Source organism: Temnothorax nylanderi, unplaced genomic scaffold (genome assembly GCF_030848795.1).
Source record: "Temnothorax nylanderi isolate EJ_2023f unplaced genomic scaffold, tnyl_v1.0 TNYL_tig0518_pilon, whole genome shotgun sequence".
Lineage (NCBI taxonomy): Eukaryota > Metazoa > Arthropoda > Insecta > Hymenoptera > Formicidae > Temnothorax > Temnothorax nylanderi.
The window spans coordinates 4,395-21,652 of NW_027249580.1; the positions used below are offsets into that span (position 1 = coordinate 4,395).

General features: G+C 38.5%; 1 long non-coding RNA gene and 1 pseudogene across 1 annotated transcript; both read right to left on the bottom strand.

The window, feature by feature from the left end:
- Nucleotides 1-709: 709 nt before the first annotated feature.
- On the bottom strand, nucleotides 710-1,881 carry LOC139783580 (uncharacterized). Its single transcript, XR_011721320.1, has 3 exons — nucleotides 1,466-1,881; nucleotides 914-996; nucleotides 710-840 (listed from the first exon to the last, which is right to left on the bottom strand). It is a non-coding gene; the product is annotated as an uncharacterized lncRNA (long non-coding RNA).
- A 5,121-nt stretch (nucleotides 1,882-7,002) lies between these two features.
- Nucleotides 7,003-13,981, bottom strand: LOC139783579 (brefeldin A-inhibited guanine nucleotide-exchange protein 1-like; annotated as a pseudogene).
- Nucleotides 13,982-17,258: the final 3,277 nt, after the last annotated feature.

Here is a 17,258-nt window from a genome sequence, read left to right on the forward strand (position 1 = left end):
CTCAATGCGAACCTAACTTCTGCGTAAAACGGCTCGTGTTATCGCCGGATTTAACGAAATTACGGAACATCGGTAATGCGGGCGGTAAATTGTCAAATTATGCTTCCTCGTGGCATCGATAAACGGACTAAAACTAAATGGCCGTTTAATCCTTTAAGCCCTAATACCGTCCATAGCGCAACGGCGCGAGAGATTTTGCTGCGACGTTATATAAAAGCTGAGTATATTAGAAATTTCTCATCTTAATTATTTAGCGTTTACGTTTGCGTTACGGGACAACGAGAATAATTCTGGGCTCGAAGGATTAAAGTGTCCTTATCGCAATTGGCCTAGCTTTGGTATGACATAAACGTGGATACTTAATACATCATGAGCTGAAATTAACACGATGGACTTCGTAAAGTAATGTCTGCGGGAATATAGTATTCTCCGGATGTATCGTAAGTTAATTATAATATTGTTTCTATAGTTTTAATCGCGTGTGTGTTCACGACAACTTTGCAAAACTGGGGAAAAATATATATATGTACGTCAACTATTTTCGTCATAAAATTAAACGATTGATTACATCCATTGACTGTATGGCGAAACGGATAATAATTATATTATTACGACATCTTCTACTACGTTGCAAGTACTATTTATCTTGATAATTATGAATGAAAGTGTCTTTCCTCACCAAATCCACCAGAAAAAAAGTACCGCTCTGCCCCGCGAAGCGAGATATTAACACTTAAAGTTGACGACTATCTTGATTTCGTGGTACTGCTAACTGCTTCATCTGATGATGTTACATGCCGTATCGGCTTTCTTACATTTCTTTTCCATCGTTTGTTTGCTCTGAAAAGATTAGATATATCGTCATTTAACAGGTAAAGCGTTTTCTATGTCCATTATGTATTTTGTTACATACATTATATATTATACGTTCGGAACATATCCGTACATGAAAATACCAGCAGTCAGTTGGAAGCAAAAATTTGATTCGTCCTGTATCTGAAACATAAAGAAAGTGAACGAGTTAAACAACCGTTTGCTCACGTTCGAAGAGCATTGTGCTTTTCTGTGTTCTCGCGATACAAAGAATCGTATGCACATTATTATTGCAGTATCATATTATGGTACGTATAACATTAATGTGGAAACTTGTGTTATTTCGAGATGGTCATTGCGACCATGTACATAAAGGCTGCGAATATTCCAATATTCACTGCAAGTACTGAAAATCTGTAGCATACGTGATGTAAACCATAGATTTTCAATACTCGCAGTGAATATCGGAATATTCGCAGCCTTTATGTGGATAGTCGCAATGACCATCTCGAAATAACATAAGTTTCCACATTAATGTTATACGTACCATAATATGATACTGCAATAATAATGTGGATACGATTCTTCGTTTGTATCGGGAGAACACTGAAAAGCACGGAACGCGACCAAAAAAGATAAATGCTAATCTAACCTGCGTGTTTCAGATATATGACGAGTTGTTTTCCTACATGGTAATGCCAGAGTTGCGGTAAGCGAGGGTGTGCACGCCGTGTTATGCCTCTCCGTGCGACGTCGACGTCGGGCCGTCAATGTCGACGAGTGTCGAACTTCGTGAAACTCTCGGAGAAACGGTAATCCCGGCGAGGGAATAACAATCGCTCCACGTTGCTCTCACGCCCCCCTCACGTGTACACCCACGTGTAATTATAAAGGAAAGTGGCTTTCTCACCAAATCGACCAAAAAAGTGTCGCTCTGCCCTGCGAAGCGAGATATTAACGCGCAGTTATAAAGTTGACGAGACGTAGCGACTGGTAGTGAGCGACTGGTAGCGACCACGAATGGGCACGTTCAGCAGACACAACTGTTGAGTTCGTCAACACATTGCGTTGATTAGTTGGTTCTAAAAGTAAAAGCCAATCACGTTCGACTGCTACTGAGCGGCTTGGTCTGCTAAACGCGACCAATGGCACGAATATGCCTCGCTGCCTGTGCTGCCACATGCGAGTGTGCGCCAGTACGGAGCATGCGCATGTGACCGCGAGGCATATTCGTATTTTGTGGTCGCTACCAGTCGCTACGTCTCGTCAACTTTATAACTGTTAATATATCTCGCTTCGCGGGGCAGAGCGACACTTTTTTTTGGTCGATTTGGTGAGAAAGCCACTTTCCTTTATAATTACACGTGGAAATACACGTGGGAGGCGTGGGAGCAACGTGGAGCGATTAGTTATTCCCTCGCCGGAATTACCGTTTCTCCGAGAGTTTCACGAAGTTCGACACTCGTTGACATTGACGGCTCGACGACGTCGACGTCGCACGGAGAGGCATAACACGGCGTGCACACCCTCGCTTACCGCAGCTCTGGCATTTCCATGTAGGAAAACGACTCGTCACATATCTGAAACACACAGGTTAGATTAGCATTTATCTTTTTTGGCTGCGTTCCGATATTCACTGCAAGTACTGAAAATCTATAACATACGTGATGTAAACTATAATATATAGATTTTCAGTACTCGCAGTGAATATTTGCAGCCTTTATGTACATGGTCGCAATGACCATCTCGAAATAACACAAGTTTCCACAATTAATGTTATACGTACCATAATATGATACTGCAATAATAATGTGCATACGATTCTTCGTATCGCAGGAACACAGAAAAGCATAATGCTCTTCGAACGTGAGTAAACGGTTGTTTAACTTATTGTTCACTTTCTTTATGTTTCAAATACAGGACGAATCAAATTTTTGTTTTCAACTGACTGCTCATCATCGATAGTCGTCAACTTTATAACTGTTAATATCTCGCTTCGCGACATTTTTTTCTGCCAGCATGAGTAAGGACAATACTGCGTAAGTATAATCATGTCGCATAAAAAGTCTAATAGCACCATGATAACATAATTTGTCAAAAAATACAATTTTCATACAAACCAGTAGTTTGCATGCAATTTGCTGCCAGCATATTTCTTAATTTTGCTTACTTTTATATGTAATTATATATATATATATATGTATATGTATAAAATTTATAATGTAACAAAATAAATAATGGGCATAGAAAACGCTTTACCTTAAATATATCTAATCTTTTGCAGGGCGAACAAACGATCGAAAAGAAATGTTGGAAAGCCGTTACGGTACGTAACATCGCCAGGTGAAACAACACCACGAAAACGCTTCAAGTCTCACAGAAAAGTGACAGACAATAATTCGAATATTGAGAGTGATATTATTGAACTGGGACATATTATGGATGAAGAGAGTAATTGCAGCACAGAGTATACTTCTGATTCGGACGACATTACAAATGAACATTTATCACAACGCAATGAGAAGATTGCCTCAACGCAATCAGAAGAAACCTTACAGTCTAATCCTGGACAATCCGCATCCAATAATTTAGTTCCTTCCTATCTGGAGAATCCTTATCAATATATACCTCACACGGTCGCAAATACTTCTTCGCAAGCATCGCTATTCACATCCAGTACATACTGTCGTACACCACAAAATACACCTCCCATATCACAAAACGTACCACATGCAACACCACAAAACATACCAAATCCAACATTACAAAACGTACCACATGCAACACCACAAAACATACCACATCCAACATTACAAAACGTACCACATGCAACACCACAAAACATACCACATCCAACATTACAAAACGTACCACATGCGACACCACAAAACATACCAAATTCAACATTACAAAACGTACCACATGCAACACCACAAAACATACCAAATCCAACATTACAAAACGTACCACATGCGACACCACAAAATACACCTCCCATATCACAAAACGTACCACATGCAACACCACAAAACATACCAAATCCAACATTACAAAACGTACCACATGCAACATCACAAAACATACTACATCCAATATTACACAACGTACCACATCAAACATCACAAAACGTACTACATCCAATATCACATACTCCACTTCCATCATCTTCTACAGTAATGTCACATAGACAAGAAAATACTTATATGCAATATGACCAAAATGTCAACTTCTGTCCACAACAAACCATCAATGTTCCTCCACCTTCTTCACCAAGTACTTCTCTGAATACCGACATCCGTTTTTCATTGCAGCCTATTTATTATAACAAGTTAGTAAAATTCAGATATAATTACAATAATTTATAATACTTTATAAAAATAAGTAGTTTCAATTAGTGTATTGTTCATTTGCAAATATACGAGGTGTGTTCAAAAAGTAACGGGAATAAATTTTTTTCTGCCGACGTGGCAACATTGCAGGCCTCCACGGCGCGGCGGCGGCCCGGCGTCCAAGGGGAAGCCCCACGAGTCACCAGTGTAAACCCAGCCACGATCAAGCGCATAAGCATTTCTCCGCGCCAGCACCCGTAAACGCAGCCCTTTTGCGCGGTCGAAATGGAGCAATCCAAGGAACATATCGCAATCAAAATGACGTCATTTTAACGTCATATTGACCAAATTCACATCATTTTTTGGTCAACATGATGTCAAAATGACGTAATTTTTTAATTGCAATGTGTTCCTTGAGGAGATGTTTTATCCAAAAAAACAACCAACATTAAATTTCTCATGAAACTCGGTAAAAGCTTTCGCCTGATTTAGCCCCTTGCGACTTTTTTTTTGTTCCCTAAAGTTAAAACAATTATGTGGGGTGAACATTTTGAAGATGTTAAGAGCATTAGAATATCTCGCTCCATTTCGACCGCGCAAAAAAACTGCGTTCACAAATACTGGCACAGAAAAATACGTATGTACTCGATTGTGACCAAATTTGCACTGATGACTCGTAAGGCTTCCCCTTAGACGCCAAATCACCATAGAAGCCTACAGTGTTGCCACGTCGGCAGAAAAAAATTTATTTCCGTTACTTTTTGAACACACCTCGTAAATATAATAATATTAAATAATATTTATATTTTCAGTCTAAGTGAAAGATTCGGCAATTTAGAGAACCAGATGCGGTAAGTGAGAACAATAAAAGAAAATAAATTAATTTATCATTATACATATGACAAGTAATATACACTGATATCTTTATATGTTTAATAATGATATGTTAACATTTGCAGAGAACTTTGTCATGTGGTACGAAACGCATTAAAAGACAAAAAAAAATTAAAGCGTCCACCGACAAAACCAATTGTTTTGCCAATTACATCTATAGAACAGATGGAGGCCTTCGATCACGTGGAAGAAGATATTTATTTGTCGGTGGTAAGTATTCGTAATATTTGTAATATATAATACATGTAATATAAAATTTCATTTTTATACGTGCTCCTACATAATGTATTTATATTGTTTCAAGGTACGTTACTTTGAATTCCTTGGTGGCTTTCACATTAAAGAGGTCGTAAGTACGTGCTTGAAAGAATCAATTGAAGATGCCTTGACGCCGCGTTTTACCTGGTGGGGTAATGAGCATCAAAAATCCTTTTCCCAAACCCGTCTTGTGCGAGCAATTTTTGGTATGTTTATTTTCGTTAAGGCATTTATAATTAATACTGTAGCGCTAGTTATGTATACATGTGCTATTTCATTAATAATGCTTTCTTTTCAGAAGCGGCATGTAATAATGTTCATTTTAAAGCACCTAGTCGATCAGAATTTCAAAAATACATGAGGGAGGCTCTACGAACAGCGAAAGAAAGAAACAGGAGCCGAAATCGGATGAAACGAATAATACCAACTGATCAGAACAATCGTGCTTATTGGAACGATAATGGAAGTAACGAAAACACTGAAAACACGGAATCCATTGATGAATCGATATAAGCGTTGTTTCATTCTTATGTTTTGAAATAAAATATTGTTCTCAAGAAGAGTATATATTATATATATATATATACATTTTTTCTTTTTTTTTTAAATTTCGATATTACATATGTAAGAACTGCAATTCAACATTTGTGTGCATTTTAAAGATATTTTTTATGTATACGTATATTAGAACATTATGTTCCTTTTCTTATGTGTACGTCTATTATGTTTTGTATGTAAAAGTATATATTTTTATTTCGATATTCAGTTTTGCCAAAGAATAGTTTATTGTCTATATACTTAAAAAAAAGAAATATAATATACTTGACGTCGTGACGCTACCGCGTCACTTGATAATGTATAATACATTATATAGATTATCTCTCATGTTGAATGTTATACATTATAATAAATATATTCATGTAACAAAGTAATAAATGTTTGTGAGATATCCCTACTCTCCATATTTATAATATTATTTATAATATTATTGTATTTATGGGGTGGTCCTACTTTGCGTTACCAAATTATATCGCTCTGATGCGAGTTATACATTATTGCAGTCAGAGGAGCGGTCCACAAACGGTACAAGTCGCTATAGAAGTAGACCAGATTGTATAAATGTACATTTTTATCTTTAATGGGGTGTGAAGAATGGGGTGTAATTAAAATAGTGAACAGAGATATAAACTTTTTCCAACTATTTTTAGCATATTTGCTTACTTAATCATTTCTGTTGTAAATTAGGCGTTTTGACAGATCTGTTGCGTTTTTGGCGTCAATCTGTCGTCAACGTATTCTACACACCTGCTCGCTATTGACCGCCAATCTGATATGTATTATGATTAGCAGATACTGTTGCATTTCTGCGGGCAGTTTGCTGATAATGTTTGTGATAACAAAGCTGCTTAGTATCTGCCGACAATCTGTCGTCAACATTTGCTTGCTGTTTATCGCCAATTTGTTACATAGTCTGCCGACAGATGTTGGTGAATATCTGCTGGAATTCTGCTAACAATGTTTGCAAAGACAAAGTCTGTTTCTCATCTTCTGCCTTTTTGCAAACAGAATTTGTTGCCTACATCTGTCTCTACAGATATGGTTAGCTGGGCAGATATGTCGAAACAAAGTATACTTTTACGTGGGGAAAATATTTAATTATGCAACAAGGATGGTCTTGTTCAAGAAGGAAAAAAAGAACGTTAGAAAAGGCGCTATTAAAATTTTTATAAAGGAACACTTGGTTTTTCCCTCCTCCGCCCGAGACCGTATGTTTTCTATCGCGCTACAATTAAAAATGTATTAATATACCGGTTATAACAATAGCGGCATCGGGGGGAAGCCTAGTGGTTTCTTATTGTCGGCGCTTAATTGCGGGTTGAAACATATTTGTAGAATGATGAGCTCGCCCACGTGTACGCTCGCACATACATAATATTCGCCTTTTTTGTGCGCTTGATGTTACCGGAAGCAGCGACGGTAAAAATAAACGCGGCGAAAAGGGTTACAAAGTGAGCACACCTCTCTCTTTCTCCCGTTCATAAAAGGGAAATAAGGATATAGAACGCACGGTCGGTCATTCGTTTCCACGAAAACAGTCAGTTTTCCCGCACTATTATGCGATAAACGTTGCGCTGACGCCAAGCACGATAATAAAAAATAAAAAAAATAAAAATAAAAGGACATTGCGGTAACACATACATAGCATTGGATAACGCCCAGTTTAATGCTTGTTACTTCGAGTGTCATACGTGATAGAGAGAATTGCTATAGAATAATAGATTACTGCCTGTTTTATGTCACATACGATTTCCTTATAGAATATTGCAGTGTTCTCGAACTTTAAATCACATAGTGATTTGAGTACATATGAAGTACATATTTAAAACTAACGAAAATAATCGTTTTCTTAAAAAAAATTGCACATAAGTAAACAAAAAAGAAATAGGAAAGTATGCATTTTTTACATGTCGTGTATCTAATGACGCTTATTTAGAACAAAAGGATAGGAAAATGTATTATAGTCACACGACTTGTTGGAAAGATTTAAAAGTCTGAGTCCTCACTCGTAAGTTATCGTTTGCACAGAAAAATGTACTTACAAATTAAGCGTGATTTAAAATTCGAGAACACTGCAATCGTTCAAACATCTCGTGAATACATTTTCAATTGAATAATACATTAAGACAAACAATTTTTACAGTGCGAACATGCAATTATCTTGTAAGTTATGTCAGACAGTAATCTCGATATTTCGGATAGAAGATAATTAAAATAGACTTTATAAATTTTGTTAGAATGCATCTCGCGTTTAGAAAAGTAAACAAATAAGCTGCTCCTCCAGACACAACGTTTTAAATGTTCCGATAATCTAAATGTGAGTAATTCTAAATGTAAGTATATCAGCTCGTTGTGCATTAGCTAAAAAACGTAAGACAAAAGAAAAATAGGCGTTCAACGGTCACTGTAAAATTGATTGCGTGTGACATACACTTAACTAAAGGTTCTTATTTCCTAATATGAAACTTTCCTTACGAGAATAATACCTATCCGAAATAATACTTAATATTTTGCTAACGCGATTATCTACATATAACACTAAAATTAAAGATTTTTGGTTTCTTTTTGCATTACGCTAAACCATATTTCAAAATGTAAAATTTAAATACTAAAACTTTCTCTAATTTTATTTGATCAGCTATATTATTTCGTTTTGGCGGCGTTTTCGTAGGAAAACTATTCCAATCCTTGGAAGAGTCAGATGTAACTTGTGAACTTTCGGGAGATGCATGTGTGCTTAATGCATCATTTAAATCAGATATCAGACTGTCCACAGTAATATTTTTGTAAGTTTTCATACATTCTCCCGTTCTAGGATCTACAATCACCAAATAAGGATATGCCATCACTTTGTAAAAATCTATATAACGTTTCCCGTCCGAAGTGACAAGACCTAAAATTAAAAGCAACAAATGTAACTCGATGAATCAGAACGTCAACTATAGAAAGTGACATGATATTCAGGTGACATGACATACTTGCCACAAGATAAAGTGATCCTTCACAATTTCTTGGATATGCTCGTTGGACCACACGTCTCTATTGAGAATCTGACAACAAAATTCCTGTGGATCCTAAACATTGACGAGCAGCCAACGATTTAAAGTTTTTGCGTGGTCCCGTGCTTCCATGAAGGAGCCTAAGAAGAAAATATCGCATGGTGGTCTAAATAGATCTTCCAGTCGCTTCGTTTTCTTTTGAGATATGTGCTTTGTGCCAGTTACTCTGCGAGTCATCTCTTCCTCTTGTCGTCCTACATTAATTACCAGCATGTAATAATAATAATAATAACTCATTAACTTCAACTTACATGCCAAGAAGTAGATTTGAAGAAACTTGGTTTAAAAACTTAACATCCTCATACCATCCATGCAACCATCCCACTTAATACACCTATTCTTAATTGTCCAGTACGTATACATATTCTAATTGATATAAGTTCTAGGACAAAATGCGTACGGGTTTCTGCCGCAAAATCACGGAATCTGTCATACACGTTGTTCGACAATTGTGGCAATGAACAATATCGGCTCCGGAGGCACTGGCGTCTCACGCGTGGGTAATATAGGAGCCCTCACGGGCGGCTCGGGATCCGCGTTCTCGGTCTCCGGCGGTCTGCCACCCTCGAACATCAGGCTAATTGCCATCTCCACGTTTCCATCGGCCAACGTCAGGTACTGCTGGGCCGTCGCCTCACTCTCGCCTAAACCAGAGGACACAAACATGAAAAACGCTCGGGTACGTCGGAACAGAATAATGTGCCTAACATTTACACCCTCGGCATTGTCGCGATTCACACACGGACTCGAAGAAAAGCACTGTGGCACTCGTATTCGCGATGCTGTCTGAGTCGCGCTATTTAACCTGAACGGTAATTCTCGCGCTGACGCACGGACGATGTAACACTTACCCGTCACCTCGATCACTTGGATGATTGGGCGGCGATACCGCGCAAGATGAATGCCGATCGTTGACTTTGAACACTGAAGGAAAATAACTCGTGTCGCGATTACTCGTTGTTAACGTGCACATTGACAATATGTCCGACCGCCGACGTCCGACTTCGTGTTCGTAGCTTCGTGCGCTTCGTGCCCGATCGACTCTCATCGGGGCGACTTCGGCTCGCCTATGCGCGCGCATCAACACGCCGCCTTCGGACTTAGCCGATTCGGCGTCGTCGGTGAAAGCAACACGCCGCGAGCGGACTTTATCTTCTGATCCGTATTAATTTATATATTCTGAGTAGTATATACGAGAATTTACGAAAAATAATATACTACTGTGAGATATTACAAGTACATCCTGAAAATTTACAAAAAATAATGTATACATATATCCTAAAGGATATATATCCTTCAGAAGATCTCGTAAGATATCTTATGCAAAGCCAACGGATCCCACACAGCACAAGATATTGCAACATCCACCAGATATCCGCAAGATATCCGCCAGGGATCGCAATATGTCCAAATATTGGTCACAATAACCGTAGGACATCCATAGGATCGCAATATGTCCAATGTGATATCGCAATATCCTGGGAATATCCCCAGGAAAAAGTGTGCTGTGTGGGATATGGCAGAATATTTAGATATCGTGAGATCATAATAGGATATCTCACGATATCCTATTGGAATATCCCGGGATCACCTGCTGTGATATCTGTGGGATCGTATTTGGAAATCTGGACCAATTTGGGATATCCTCAGGATACAGTGTGCTGTGTGGGATACGATGATTTTAACGCGATGTGATATAATATTATATACTTAAATTAAAGTTATATCTTAAATGCAACAACTTACAATTTGTATTTCTTTCATTTATGTTATACTACTTATTGTAAAAGTATTTATTTAAGCTATAAAATTGTCTTGCTTTATGGAAATATCCATATTAATAAAATAGTTTATGTTATTCAGCATGTCAGTAAAGCTAAAAAAAGGAACACTGGATATGAAGAGGATATAATTGTGATGAAATAATGTAATAAAAATTTATTTCTCTCAGTAGATAAAATATATATGTGTATAAATTCTCAACATCAATACATGTCTTAAATAATACAAATTTGCAATTCTAATTATTTCACTGCCCATTGTATATACGTAGCATATACGTGTAAAAATGTATCATTTACTGACAAAAATACAAACATCCTGCATTATATATTCCGATTAGTCGGCATGTCCAATTTTAATTTAAAACGCGTTTCAACTTTTAAATTAAAAATTGTTTTCTCGTCCACGAATTTGATTCCATGTGAATATACATAAAACTCCTTGAATAGATCCCCTTCAAGTCTTCATCGATGAAATAACATTTCTATTAATATATAACCAATTATGACTTCAAATATATATTCAACGACGTGCAAGGGTTCGACTTCATCTTAATCTCGTTGCCAGCGATTTCATCGTAGATCCTAGATAGATATTTCTCAGGGAGATCCTCATTGTCGCTGATACGCCGATTAAGCCTGATGAATGAAAGAAAATAAAAATAAGAAAAGACTCTTCAAGTCTATAATTAAAGAGATTATACCATTTGATTTGATATAAAGAGCGATTCCTATGCATTTTTATATTACTAATTATTACATAATATTAATAATAATAAAATGAAATAAGAAAAAATTAATAAAAATATACTAACAAAGATAAACTTAAATACCATAAAATTTTCTCAATATTAATAATTATATGTATGTAAAACATAATTTTTTAATTATAATTAACTTTAAAAATTGCTATACGTACTTGATGTATTGTTCTTTGGTCATTTTATTCTTAACCTGAGTGCAAATCGGTGGTCAGCATTATGATTGAGAAGCCGAGAACGTAGGCTGTATCCGCGCTCTCCTCGTCACCTGGTTATGATTATGGTCGCCCAGAAAGTCTCCAATGGCGGTCTTGTCGAGCCGCTCGTCCAGGTACAGCCACCTGGCCACGTCCTCCGGCGAAGTACCGAGCAGTCCTTGCTCCTGCAAGTACTGTACACCCTTGCCGGGCTTCCGGCTAAAGATCTCGATACCGGCCTCCCATACCTTTTTTTGTTGTTTCTGTACTTCATACTGCTCCGGCGAGTCCGGCACCTCCTTGTTGCCAGTCAGACTGGAGTTGGCCGACGAGAGGCTGCCAGCGCTGCCGTAACGCGGTAGCGGGGTCTCCGGCGTCGTATCCGGTGGATCTGACAATGGTTGCTGATCCGTTGGCACGCTGTGATTCACGTAAAGATCCCGACTCCACTCCACCATGCACTTCAGAATAGACACGAGGTACTCGAGACCACGGATGCGCATAGATTTCTCCTGAAAGAGCAAGACACTAATATTACAAACAAAACTTTATATTGCTTGTTTCGAAGAACATTCTCTGTTTCAAATAATACATCTATCCTGTCATCCTCTTTCTTATAACGCACCTGATTTGGCGATGCACCTAGCTCCAGAGCTTGACGACCTTGCGCAATCTTAGAGAGATCATTGACGAGCCTCTCAAAGAGATTCGCTGCTGAGAGATCGCAATCGTAGTTAATGTAGATGTCGACGACGCTCTGGGCATCCGCACAGATCCTCGTAAGCGCATGTATGACCATCCACTGCTCGAAAGAGCTGCTAGAGGTCTCGAGGATGTTCATAAAGATCTCCTTGAAGAACACCTCAATCTGCATCTTGAGGTGCATCTTGAAACGGGCGAGCAGCCCCAGGAACAGTGCTAACGACAGCTCGAACACTTCCGGCACCGAAGACACGCCATTCTTCGACAGCGCGACACACAAGTACTGTTTAATGGCGGTAACAAACATCTCGTTAGAACGCAATATTGGACCGGCATTCTGCAAGATTCCCAGAAGTAACTGAAGCGACAAGATCTTGGAACGGAGCTCGTGCGATCTTGGATCGGGAGTGCCGTCCGGCAGCGGTTTCATAGAGAGCTTGCAGAGAGCGCGAAACACCAGGACTGCATCCTTTTGCAGCACATGGGTGAATTTCGCAGTTACCATGTTGTCATTCTCAGCGGCCGCCTCGTCACCGTTGTCCTCCGGACTGCCGTTCTCCAAACTGACTTCCTCTTCCAATGGCACCACGGATTTTACTACATCATCAAGAATACTCTCTACAATCGTTTGAGAATCAATGTTATCATTACTAGGAGCATTCTCTAGACTTAGCTCGGCTTCAGTTTCGCCGTTTGCTATGACAGAACCCTCCTGCTGATGTTCCCCATCAAGCCTCACGTTCTCTTCCTCCGCCTGAGTCTCCATTCGCGCGAAGATCATGTTGATCATCTGCGTGAGAGTCGCACGGGCTGTTGTTTGATTCACCAGGTTGCGCGACGCCAAGTAAACGTTGTAAACAGTACGAATTGTTAACAGTACCGTACCCTCGTGTACCTCCACATGCTGGCTTGTCATTACAGTCAGCAGAGCTTTAATAATCTGCAGCTGCACACCCTCATCGGTCTGTGGACCGGTGAAGCAACCGCAAATTGTCTCGACAATGCGCACAATCAGCAGCTTGTTAGGCTCCGTTGAATCAGGCACATTGCCAGTGAGATGGCCATATGCGATTAACTTCTGCAGGCAGTCCAGTGCTGTCACCACAATCCGCGGTGACTTGCTCTGACATGCTAACTCAAATGGCAAGAAGTACTTCTCAGCGGTAATGACATTTGAGTCGCTCTTGGGCTGTGGCAGGGCGTTTGAAATAACCTCTTCACCCTGCACAGCTGGTACATCTTTGATCTCGTTACGGAGGTCCTCTGCAAAATGGAAATATATGAGTGACAAACTTAATTAGCAACTATCGCTTATAGCTATTTATTTATTTCAGTATAAAATAATTTGTAAAACGTTTATATTAATTCTGACTGCAGACGGACCTTCGGAAACACTAGCGCCTTCTTCTTTTAACATGAATAACTAAAAATCTATATTTCGGTTAGGTACATGGTTTATAAATAATTAATTAAAATTATCTGGATGACTCACAAACCTTTTTAATCACACTTCATAACTCTTCATACGAAATACAAACGATTCGATACAAAAACTTTGTTTAATTTATCTATTCCGGCTAAGTGCATGGTGAAAAAATGATTAATTAATTACAATTAACTAAATGACTCACAAACCTTTTCAATTGCACTTCAAAAGTCTTCATACGAAATACAAACGATTTCATATGTAGATTCTTTTACCGGACATTCATTTCCGGTCAAATACATACGAATCAGCTAGTTGCTGTCGCAAGCATCGATAAAAATTTGGCTTTATCACATTCTATGACAGTAAGAACATCGACTTGTACAAAGAATGGACGAATTGATTGCACTTCTATGCAGGCACAGAGTGCAGCATGTAACTCTGTTTTGTCCAACACAGTAACTCCAAGCACGTCTAGGTCAACAAGGAAGAGTAAAAAGGAAGGTCAATGTAAGTTTGCTTTTTTCATATATTATACTTTTCAAGTTACTAAATTTGTAATTTTTGCATAACCTTTACTTTTTAATTTGTGTTACTTTTTTATGAAATTTTATATACACTTTTCATATTTATGTTAATATAAGTTACTTATGTATAACCGATTGTTACAAAAATTACGTTATGTATCTTTTTTGTTTTTCTGCTTTTATAGGCGTGGCACAGGAAAGCGATGCGATGCTTCTGTTGAAAGAAGAAAACAGAAAACTTAAAAAAGCACTTGCTGCTTCAGTTTCTGAGACGAAGTTACTAAAACGTCGATTGGCAACAATTAATAAGCGACAAAAAAACAACTGCAGCAAAACGTTGCAAAAAAAGTTAAAAACATGCTTAGTCCCTTCTTTACGCCGGCTCAAATAAGAATGTACATGAACCCGAAACAGCAGAAGACCCGCTGGTCTCAAGAAGATATTGCCGCAGCAATATCATTCAAGAGCGTCAGTCCAAAAGCATATAGATATATTAGGAAGTTGAAGCTGATTCCCTTGCCTGCACCGTCCACTCTTCGCAAGTGGATTACTGATTTTAACATCAACGAAGGCATTCTGACTGACGTTTTGTTCATAATAAAAGCGAAAAGTAGCAGCATGACGCCAATGGAGAGAGCAACAGTAATTTGTTTTGATGAGATTTATTTAACAAATCAAATGCAAATTGAAAGAAAAACTGAACGAGTCGTTGGTCCTCACAAAAGGTGTCAAGTGCTTATTGCACGCGGAATACTTAAAAAGTGGAAACAGCTTGTTTATTACGGGTTTGACCAGGATGTAACGAAAGATTTATTAATAGACGTCATAACCCAATTACATGCAAGTGATTACACTGTTTTTGCTATGACGAGCGACCTGGGTAATGCCAATCAAAAGTTATGGAAATCTTTGAATGTTGGACACGATGAACATCACAAGACATATTTCATGCATCCTTGTGAAGCTTCTGTCAAGATCTATGTATTCGCTGATGTTCCACACCTCGTAAAGTTGGTACGTAATCATTTCCTAGACTCCGGGTTTCACATAGACGGACATCACGTAACTTCTGCCGCTCTGTCGAGGCTCTTGCAAATCAACAGTGGCGAGTTAAAAATTGCGTTTAAATTATCTGAAACTCATCTAAACGTAACCGGACCACAACGCCAAAACGTCAAGCTTGCTACTCAGCTATTTTCAGCTACAAATGCGGCTGCGATCGAATGGTGTGGTTCGCGTGGAATCATGGATGCTTGTCTTGAATGGGAAAAAACCGCTGCGTTCGTAAGAATGGTGAATGACTGGTTCGATGTCTTCAACAGCGTTGGAAAATACGGAGCTCATCCTGGAATACACGGTTATGGCGTAGATCTTTCTCGACAAAATGAAGTTCTTCGAAAAATGACGTCAACAATTGAAGAAATGAGAGTCGGCAAATGGAAGACGTTGGTTCCATTTCAAAAGGGAATTATCATTAGTAATTCTTCGCTGGTAAATCTTTTCAATGACTTATAAAAAAGGTTCAACACTGACATGTCTTATATTATGACAAATCGTTTGAATCAAGACGTGCTTGAAAATCTGTTTTCCTACTTGCGAGCAATGGGAGCTACAAACGATAAGCCAACAGCCTTGGATATTCGTTATCGATTGAGAAGGTATATACTACCCTAGTAGCATTATACATTGGCTACATATTGGCAAATGTTGGCTTAATATTGGTTTTATTGGGAATATTATGGCCAATATTGCCCAATGCAAGGATAATATTGGTTATTAATAAAATGCTAGTACACTACCAATATTGCAACGCCCAAGACGACACCAATATTGGTAGCAACATACATGCGCATGTGTTGCCAATATTGCAACGCCCAAGACGACACCAATATTGGTAGCAACATACATGCGCATGTGTTGCCAATATTGCAACGCCCAAGACGACACCAATATTGGTAGCAAAATGCATGCGCATGTGTTGCCAATATTGCAGTGCCAAAGACGACACCAATATTGGTAGCAACATACATGCGCATGTGTTGCCAATATGCAGTGCCAAAGACGACACCAATATTGGTAGCAACATACATGCGCATGTGTTGCCAATATTGCAGTGTCCATGACGACACCAATATTGGTAGCAAAATGCATGCGCATGTGTTGCCAATATTGCAGTACCTATTAATTATGTGTGAATATTTTTTATATTTAGGCTGCGTTTGCGTCGACGCTTTCAGCGCTGAAAGCATTGCTCTATCTTCGTTTCATATTCAATGTGCAACAAAGACAGAATGATGCTTACAGCACTGAAAGCTTCAAAACAAACCGCCCAGTACTTTTAAATTAATATAATTTTTATATATTGTGATACTTCTTTTCTGTAGTTATAATTAATTAAATTATATTATTTTTCGGAAACCCGCGTTTTTATAAAATCAGAGTAAATCGATTGTAATGTGCAATAAATCTCAAATTTATTGCAATCAATCGTAATTTCTTTAATTACGTATGCAAACTGTAATATAAATTTTGCGCATTTATTAGAGTGCCAGATGTACAATCTTCTTCCAACCCATTTCGCGCGTCTTTACACTCTACGTTGATTCGTTGATACTATAGAGATACAAGCCAATCATGTTCCATTGCTACTAAACGCCCAATGAGAAGAGATCTATTTCGCGCCAAGTGAGCTACCAAGCCCAATTTCACTCGTACACGGCACTACACGGTACTTGGTCTCAGTTGAAATTCATCCGATTAACATACGTGAGTTCGTTACCGTTACCTTGAACGGGAGTGAACGTGTTTGTGCACGTTTTTGCATCTTTTCGGAGACGTGAAATAAAGGTAATATATATGTATGCATGTGGACAAAAAGATTGTCCGGTTAAGTTTCAGAACGCATACTATTTATATTTAATATCCAGCTACCATGTCTAGCAATTACCGCGAT